The following is a 10132-nucleotide window of genomic DNA, read 5'->3' on the forward strand; positions in this document are numbered from 1 at the left end:
AGTACAGTCAATTAATGTACCATTTGAATGCTATTATAATCGTATCTATTACGTTATGAATTATGTATATCAAACCAACCACCAGTATTCATTATTCAAGCCAATTTCTATTTTTCTTTCCTTTTAAATGTAGGTCTGTTAGATTTGTATAGAAGTAAGGCAGTTGCCTGACCTCACTGTTGTGCTGTGTGGTGTCTTGTCTTATGTTTTTCTTTGTTGTGGGTAATTGTTACATTTATCTATTTTCAGATTCTTCACAAAGTCAGACAATCTGAGGCTTGCCACGGATAACCTCATCCTGGAGGGGGCGAAGATAGAGAGGGCTGCCAGTGAAGAGCCAGAGGCAGCAGAGCCTATGCGCAACACACCACGCCAAGAAGCAAGCAGCAGCCTGGGCAGCGTCTTGGACGAGATCTTGGAAGAGAATCAGCTCGAGGCCCGGTCCGTGAGTACATCAGCTGATGTCCAGGTACAGACCTATCTCTCAGAGCAAGCCAGCGTTCAAGGGTACTATGACTATGCTTGCACGTCATGGTACCATAGCACCTCCAAGGCGCTAAAAAAAAAACTTCAAACATCGCAAAATAAACTGGTCAGACTACTGCTTGACCTTTCATCTAGAACCCACCTCACCTCTGCCCACTTTGACAACCTAGGATGGCTTAGAGTAGACGACAGAGTACAGCTACTTGCAATGGGCCTGGTCTACAAGATCCACTACACCTCTATGGTACCCATGTACATGTCAAAATGCTTCCCAAAGGTCAAGGAATACCATGATCATAACACCAGAGGGAGCTCCACAAATTATGTGAAACCCAGATTTGGCACAAAAAAGGGGGAATACACGTTTCGCAATGATGCCACATCAAGGTGGAACGCTCTTCCCACAACTGTAAAAGGAAAGTAAAACTATACTTACCTTCAAAACCTCTCTTAAAGAGCACCTTCGGGGGAGAGCATTGTAAAACTGGCCCCGGTAATGGTACAAAATCTCAACCTGTCGTTCAATGGACAGCTTCCCCCCCCCCCCATCTATGTATATACTCGCATTTTAGACTCTGTTACTAACTGTATATCTGTAGACTTGGTATGTCTTAAATGTCCGGTTAGGATGTATTAGAACGAAATCTAAAATATAAATTGTAAATAAGCCATCTGTATGTAAAAAACCACCTGTATGTAAATTGTAAATAAGCCATCTGTATGACAAATATGTCTTATATGATATGATGAATTGGAAATGGGGGACCTTGATGTAAACAAGACGAAAGTCTTTCTCTGGTCTGCATCCCCTTAACAATTGTATGTTTTGAGCTGTACTGTACTGTACCCAATAAACAAGCTGTTAATACACTTTTCAATCAATCAATCAATCAAGCCCTAGGAAAAGCAATCCTCTACACTACTGGAAAGATAATGCTTCACGGTTCCCCTCACTGGCTGCTGTTGCAACCAGGTTTCTCTGTGGACAGTAAAGCACCCAGATATTGTTCTAAACTGTATTAAAGTAAACAGGTATTATCTTGAACTGTATTGAAGTGAACATGTATTATTTGGGACTGTTTAAAGTAATCCTATATATATAAACCTTCTTACCTACACTCCATGACCCAGAGACCCTGACACACACACATACACCCCCTCCTGTCTTCATGCAGCACACACACATAAACTCCTCAACCCAGATATCAGCAACACACACACATATGCCTCTGCTTATCAGCACACACACACACACACACACACACTTTCCCTCACTAACACACACACATGTTCTTTTTCTTTGGTCCTTGCTGAGAATAATCCGAAGCACCAATATTTCTGTGTACAATGTTTGATTGTTTTAAAAGAATAGTTTGTGTGAAATCTTCCCTGGGAAAGTAAAGGAGTTAACCCAGGTATAAGATACAAAGTGATTCTGACCTTGTATAGTTCCGATGCTGTCACGCTCTGTTCAGAAGAAAGATACTTTTTCCCAGAACTCTAATTCGCTTAGGAGTCAAATGGGACGGAAGAGCCGACACATCTCCACCTCCAAATATATCCATATATACTGTTGTTTCTTCATGCAAAAGGCCCCCTGTTTCTGACTGGCTGGTCCCGATACCTGCATCTCACAGCAGTAGAACTGGGAGTCCGGAGTACTCTGTAAACTTGTATTGGTGTTTTTTACCATTAAAATCAGATTATTGTTATAACTTTTATGCCGGTGTGTTGAACTCCCTCTTTTATCAATCTGACCAGGCTCATCTAACGGACGGCGCGGAGCAGAGGTGGGCTTTGAGCCACCACTATTGTGTCTGCTCCTACAATCTGGTGACCCCGACGTGATGAGTGCTGGTCTCCAGGAGTAACACCGACAGCCAGCGGACGAATTTCAGTCCAGGGGAGGACACCTGCACACCATTGACAACTAAATCAGGACGTCCAGATACAAAGGTGAGCAGACACCTGTTGATTGTCAAAGTCTGTAATTGGCTATACTACAAAACATTTAGAGTTGTCAGCGGCGTTCTCAGTGTCCTTAGTCATGGTAAAAAATACAATACTGAACACAGTGTTTGTAGAGTCAGGTAGATGAGTCCTGTACCTAAGGCACTAAGTGTTGGTGAAGAGTCTGGTATTGCAGTCCAGTACCTTTAACTCACTAAAGTAAGAAGGGGCTTAGAGTCAGGTAGAACAGTCTGGACCTAAGGCACCGAGTTAAAGTGCTTAGTCAGGTATAGAGTTCTGCAGCTAAGGCACTGAGTGTTTGTAAGACTCGGGTAAATAGCTATAAGTCCAGTTCCTTAATTCACTAAAAAGAAGAAGAAAAAAAGAAAAAAGAAAGAAAAGTGAACCAGCGAGAGCGTGAGGTAGTTTAGTCCGGCACGGCTGACTCGCTGGGAACATTCTGTAGACTATAGACTGAATATTATATGTGGGTTTTCAAGAGGAGATACGCAACTTTCAAAATCAATTTGAAACGACCGGATCTCGCAAACTCTTGCTGTGGGGGTGATCTGAACGGCTAAACGTGACGATAAAGGATTTTTTTGGTTTGGGTTAATCTCCTTGTGTCGGTCGCATCTCTATATAGGGGTGTCGAAGCACCGGCAAAGACCAGAATTATCTGTTGAAATATACATCGCACAAAAAAAGCCGGACAGAATGTATAAGGGAATAAACTCTGTGTGAACTTTTTACGTCGAATCTGTGTAATAATTGAGAAAATAGAGCATAGCAGGAGATACACAAGACAATTGCAGAGCTGAGAGATTCATCAAGACAGAGGAAGCTCATTTGTGGTCAGCTGCTGCCCACTGGTGGGGAACAGGGTGTAACAATATTCTGGGATTGGAACTCTGAATTCAGAATAGAATATAGGACGACAAGATTTGTCCAGTGTATTAATAAATACAAGTAATTTAGTCAGATAATAGATACGAAGTCAATTATGGAAGAAAAGTAAAAGAAAAAGAGCAAGCTATTCATCACAATTGTATTTTTATGTTATGAATAAAACAAAAAGAAGTAGCCTAAGTGATAAGCAGAAGGGTTTTTGAACGCTTGTCAGTCAGAAGGAATCTATTAATGTGTAAGACAGGGGTGCTTATGCCCGCTTCGGTTTTCAATGTCCGCCATCACGTTAAAACAGAGGATTGGTGGCATTTTCAGTTCATTGCTTGCTTCCACACGCCTTTTCCCCTCCTTGTCTCTTTCATGACTTTAGTTCATGCATTAGAACGATTGCTATAGTAACTTTCCGTGTTTCTGGAAGTCAAACTCACTGTTCACATTACGGAGTATATTTCCGGAACGGCCTTTCAAAATAAAAGCCACAGGCCGCTGTTCACCAGAGATGCCTTCACAATAAAACAGTAATTAGCTTAACAATATATTTAACTTATATTACGTCCTTAAACATTGATTTTAATTCATTATAGTTTTCAAATACGGCGCGGATTGAATACAGTTATTTGTGTATTCTGTTACAACCTCACCATGCTTGTAACACCACTTAGATACACAATTTGAAAATGAATAGCATTAACCAAGTAGATAAAAGATTAGTAGCCTTTAGTGGTTAAGGAGGGTGTCCTTGTTTTGCCTATTAACTAAGAACTGAAGTAATAAAGAATGGGCAGACTACTACCATTAGTTTGTTTTAACATTCACATGTTTCAGCATTCCTGACCTCAGCCGTTTTATTTTGTAACCCGTTGGGAGAGAGATTTAAATTGAGTTTTTCTCAGTAGCTGAATGTGATTACAGCAGCATTGGATAGTTCTGCACCACCTTTTGGGTTCTCTGAATCAGTGTGTTGGTGAGGAGTTGCTCACTGCAAACAGAAGAAGTTTGCAAAGAACGCATCTCTGAGGAGATATTGACATGTTGCTTGTGCCTCGTTGTCAAGGCAACAGTGGTGTGAAGAGGTACTGCGGTTTTGGGGGATTTCTGCTGTACAGAGGACAACGTGTGTCTGCCAAGTGATTCCTTCCCTCATCCCAATGCCAGGGAGAGTTTCCGTGGAGCCCACTGACCAGGGCCGGTCCTAGCTTTTTTGGGGACCCTGCCCTGACTACAGCTGCATCACTGACTGTGCTCATTATGACAAGGTCTTGAGACATGCTTGCCTCAGATGGTTCAGACTCTGAAGGAATGATGCAATGATTTTACAGCATAATTGTGCAAGAGTTTCCCGGGGGGTGGTGTAGAAACCTTAATGCTTAATGTTTAGATAAGAGGCTGCTGGTTTAAATGATGGTCTGGAATACTGAAAAGATTAAAGTTTAATATTCTTGGTTAGCAAACAAGACATCTGATTATTATGTCACACATAATAATCTTGTTATAGAAACTAGCTATGGGTAAAACGTGTGGTTGTTTATACCATTGTTATCATGAACAAAAGATAAATAAGGAAATAGTATCTGCTTAAAGATGAACGGATTTCATAGAGAGGGTTAGTTATTGTGAATACTCCACAAGGTATCTACTAATGTATTTTAAAGAACCACATTTAAAGAACTTGAATTGACTTGATAAATAAGTGAAGATAAGAAGATGTATTAACCATGAATTAATCAATTGGTAAATTAAAAATAGCGGTAAAGAGGAAAACTATTAGAGTGAAGTGAAAAATCCTCCTAAAACACACTGATGGAAAAGGGGGGGGGGGGGCATGATGGAAGTATGCACTAGACTTTAAGTAGTGGGTGTTTGGGAGTTAGGAGTACAGTGTAGAACCATATTCTTCAATCTTTCATCATATTTACAAATGATTCTTTTAGAGTTTTATTCATGTGTGAATTTGGTAGTGTTTTAATTTGTTACAGTATTGATCAGTTCAAAGGGAGAGTTTTAGTAACATCTCTATAAGATCAGACAAATATTTATTTATATAGGCCATGTTGAAGGGAAAGCTAGTTCTAAACAAAATATAGTATTTCAATTTGAGGTACTGGTTTCACCATGGTGACATAGTTATTACCATAGGAGGGCTTTCGGATGGACATACGAAATGACTTCTGTTTTTAAATCCTTGATAAAGGAAGGAGTAATTGTTGCATGTTCGGACACCCAGGGTTCCACGCACTGTTATAGAGGGTAACATTGTTCTTTAAGTGCACCAGAATTGAAGATAAATTAATATAATGAGTTATGAAATACATAGCAGAGCTTTACAGATCCTAATAATGTTTTGACTCAAGAAAATAATTATATGCACAAGTTTCTGATCTATTAGACATGTTAATATAGATTAGGTGTTAATGAACTGCAGTAGTAGAACTATAAGGAAGTGAGTTTTGTACCAAGTTGCAGGAAGTGTGGGAAGTGTGGGAAACAGCTGTCCCAATGAAAAGTTAGAGATATCTGGAAAATTATAGTTGTAATCGTGAATTAATAAATGATGGCGCTCCATATATGACAGATTTTTGTAGACAAAGGATACTGGCCTGCTGAAATATCAAAGTCTCTGCAGAGCACGACACGTGGCCAAAAAGACTGAGACCAAATGACCTTTGACCCTGGACAGTGTGACTTGAGAAGGCACTGTGAATGACTGACTCTGGGGTGAACCTGACCAAACTTGACTTTACAACCTGACAGTGTGAGTGAGTGTATGTCTGCATATGATCAGTGCAACTGCATGATTTAAAACAATGACTAATCAAGCATGCTTTTGGCCTAACACATTATTTTGGGGCTCTGTGGGAAATGAGAGGTTTCCTAAAATGTGTGACCCGTTTCTAATCTACTGGATATTTCACTCCCACAGGCAGTGGGAATGAAGATTCGGTTTCTTCTAGGACTGAAAGATGGAGAGAAACACTTCATTTCACTGAAGTGTTTACTGTGGAAATGATGGATGTACATTTGTGAATAATGTTTGGTATTTTCTTATAATCAATTATTACCTGAAGGTTTTCTTCCCATACAGGATTTTGTTACACATGGGTTCATGTGTAACAAAGGGGGAGTGTCTGACCATTGATTGACAGTTTTAGAATGAACCTGCTCCATATCTGGGGATAAGATACTGTTTGGTGAATGTTGACATGTCTCTAATATTGATTGAGTTATAGCAGGTAACACAGTGGCCAAGGGGCTACTGATGTAACTCCAGAATGGAATACTGAAGAAGTTGACCTGTGAGTAATGTTTCAACAGGTATAAAAGTAACTGAGGTTTGAAATGTAGAAAGAACATATTACAGTTAAAGCTAAAACATAGTAATGTAATGAGACAGAATTTAATTTAGACAACATCATGTAACTAGCCGGGTAAAGAAGTAAAAGCCATAGACTTTATTGTTTAGGTCATTATGGGGATATACATTTCATCTAAATTCATAATAGAAAGACATTTGATGACAGTTTGTTGGAATTCTGTATTCATTTTTTCAGCGTGATAATATCTAAGCACTGACAGGTAGAAGCAGTATCACCAGGAAATCATTCACTTTGGTAGTATCGTGATTTTAGTTGCTTTTGAATCCATAACATTAGTGTGTTTCTTTGCCAGACACATTAGCAGTTCATATTATATTTAGATTTTAAATAGGATCTCAAGGATTTCATTTAAGAAATTCTGAGCTATTGAAATATGTTATTTAGTTCACCTAAAGATGTTTTATTTAGGTTTATTTAGTTGGCACAGTCCAAGTATTAAGATTCTGAAGCTGCACTGGCAGATAAGAGGTCTACAATTAATTTAGAAAACCTGTTCCCAGACGGCTGTTGTTTTAAGACACCCCACCAACAGGCTCCAAGCGGCCTACGCAGTGGTGGGTCAAACAGCTGAGGGCCCCGGAGCCCTGAGCGTAGGCTTGAGGGATTTGTATCAGATTTCTCCACACAGGTTGCTGGCGCCAAAAGAGGGACCCAGGAGGCCGACACAGCGGAGTTCGTCTGGCTGAAGGTCATCAGGACAAAGTGGCTCAACCCCAGGCTCTCCGGCCCCGACCGAGTGACCCAGCGGATCTCTGCCGTCCGTCTAGGAGGAAAGGGGGACAGCTGGAGCCAGTGTGCAGCGGGGAAACCACCTGCTAGGACCAGGGGACGACATCAGGACGGATCTGGCTCTCGTCAAGGAGGTCGACTCGGAAGCTGTCATCAGCAGACTGGAGGAGAAGGACCTCGAGGCGTCGTCAGCGGGCCGGAGCATCGGGAGGACGTCATCAACGGGCCGGAGCATCGGGAGTACGTCATCGGCGGGCCGGAGCATCGGGAGGACGTCATCGGCGGGCCGGAGCATCAGGAAGACATCTCTCCAGCATCGACCCGGAAGCCGTCATCAGCGGGCCGGAGGAGGAGGAAGACATCGCTCTAGCAGGCAGCCCAGAAGCCGCCGTCAGCGGATCGGGGGGACAAAGACACGGCAAGCCAAGACGGCACCGGGGACTCCACTCTCCGCTGAAACAGGTTGATATAGCCGGGGTGGACTCTGTTCCAATATCCCATTTTTTGAGGAACTCTGTTTCATTATCCCATTTTTTGAGGGAGAAGCTGCCCCTTCCCCTTCGTACCAAATGCCCTTGCTGGCTTACGCGTCGGAGGAGGACGAGCACGATGACTCAGCCGACAAGGACCATTTTTAACATATTTTGGTCTCCCTCCACTGTCATTAAAAGTTGTTATGATGGACTGTTTCTAAAGGTTTAAAAGTGCTCTAAATCCTAGCTTCTGATGGATTTATATATAAATGTAAATGTTGGGGAACAGACAGTAGAAAGGAATGACAGTAGGTTATGTTTCAAATGCTGTGTATAAATTGATCTCTGAAGGAGAGATCAAAAGAGGGGTTAAAGCACCCAGATATTGTTCTAAACTGTATTAAAGTAAACAGGTATTATCTTGAACTGTATTGAAGTGAACATGTATTATTTGGGACTGTTTAAAGTAATCCTATATATATATAAACCTTCTTACTTACACTCCATAACCCAGAGACCCTGACACACACACATACACCCTCTCCTGTCTTCATGCAGCACACACACATAAACTCCTTAACCCAGATATCAGCAACACACACACATACGCCTCTGCTTATCAGCACACACACACACACATACACTTTCCCTCACTAACACACACACATGTTCTTTTTCTTTGGTCCTTGCTGGGAATAATCCGAAGCACCAATATTTCTGTGTACAATGTTTGATTGTTTTAAAAGAATAGTTTGTGTGAAACCTTCCCTGGGAAAGTAAAGGAGTTAACCCAGGTATAAGATACAAAGTGATTCTGACCTTGTATAGTTCCGATGCTGTCACGCTCTGTTCAGAAGAAAGATACTTTTTCCCAGAACTCTAATTCGCTTAGGAGTAAAATGGGACGGAAGAGCCGACACATCTCCACCTCCAAATATATCCATATATACTGTTGTTTCTTCATGCAAAAGGCCCCCTGTTTCTGACTGGCTGGTCCCGATACCTGCATCGCACAGCAGTAGAACTGGGAGTCCGGAGTACTCTGTAAACTTGTATTGGTGTTTTTTACCATTAAAATCAGATTATTGTTATAACTTTATGCCGGTGTGTTGAACTCCCTCTTTTATCAATCTGACCAAGCTCGTCTAACGGACGGCGCGGAGCACAGTTGGGCTTTGAGCCACCACTATTGTGTCTGCTCCTACAACAGTGAGAGACTCTTTAGTGCAGTGTCCAGCGTCCTTGATGAGAAAAGGAACCGGCTCTCACCTGACAGGGTAGAGATGCTGATTTTCCTTAAAAAAAACCTCCACTTAATTGTGAAGCCGGAGAGTGAGTAAGAAGTAAGAGTGCAGCTCACATTCAAGAGCTGACCGTCCCTTGATTTAAAAAACAAACAAAAAAAACCAGTGCCTTGCAATTGTATATCCATGTTTTTGTTTACATTTTATATTTGAATTGTGTTACTCCAGTAAGATGGAAATATAATACTTTGTTTATTCATGTTATGTGAAGCTGCTGTTGTTCATTGCATTAATACTAGACTAGTTAGTCTTAAGGCTAGAATTCTGCACTAAGCCACATTTGTATTTTATTATTTGTGACTGAATGTGAACTTGTGAAGCTCGTCAAGCTACCTCTTTCCAATACAGTTATTTTTGTTTTCTTACTGCACTCAATTTGTTTACATGGTTATTTTGTGGTGGACCACTGATAAGCTTTATTTTGTTTTTGATCCAATGCTGCTGTGAAGCTATCCATGTTGGATAGAATGGGTCATTTCAATACAAAAATAACCTTAAGGGACAACTTGAATGCCTATCGGCCACTAGAGGAACTGCAGTGTGTGGCACTTCCGTATTGGCGTCCCGGCTCTTCCCCAGAGTTTGCCGCTTGGTTTGGACACACCTTCTCATTCAATGGTTTTGGTTCATGTTTACTGATTTCTACTTTGAAGATTAATACTGAAGACATCAAAACTATGAAAGACCACATATGGAATTAACAAAAAACAACAACAAAAAGTGTTGAAAAAATCCAGAATATTAGAATTATTAGAGACTAGATCTAGGGGGTACAACTCTAAAGCACCCATATGAAAAAGATCGGTTTACATTTTAATAATCAAATAAGGATGGGAACATAACCAATAACATACCATAGCCAATAACAAATAAATGTAACGTATTTTATTTTTGTTGTTCATTCATA

The sequence above is a fragment of the Gymnodraco acuticeps genome, unplaced genomic scaffold (genome assembly GCF_902827175.1).
Source record: "Gymnodraco acuticeps unplaced genomic scaffold, fGymAcu1.1, whole genome shotgun sequence".
NCBI lineage: Eukaryota > Metazoa > Chordata > Actinopteri > Perciformes > Bathydraconidae > Gymnodraco > Gymnodraco acuticeps.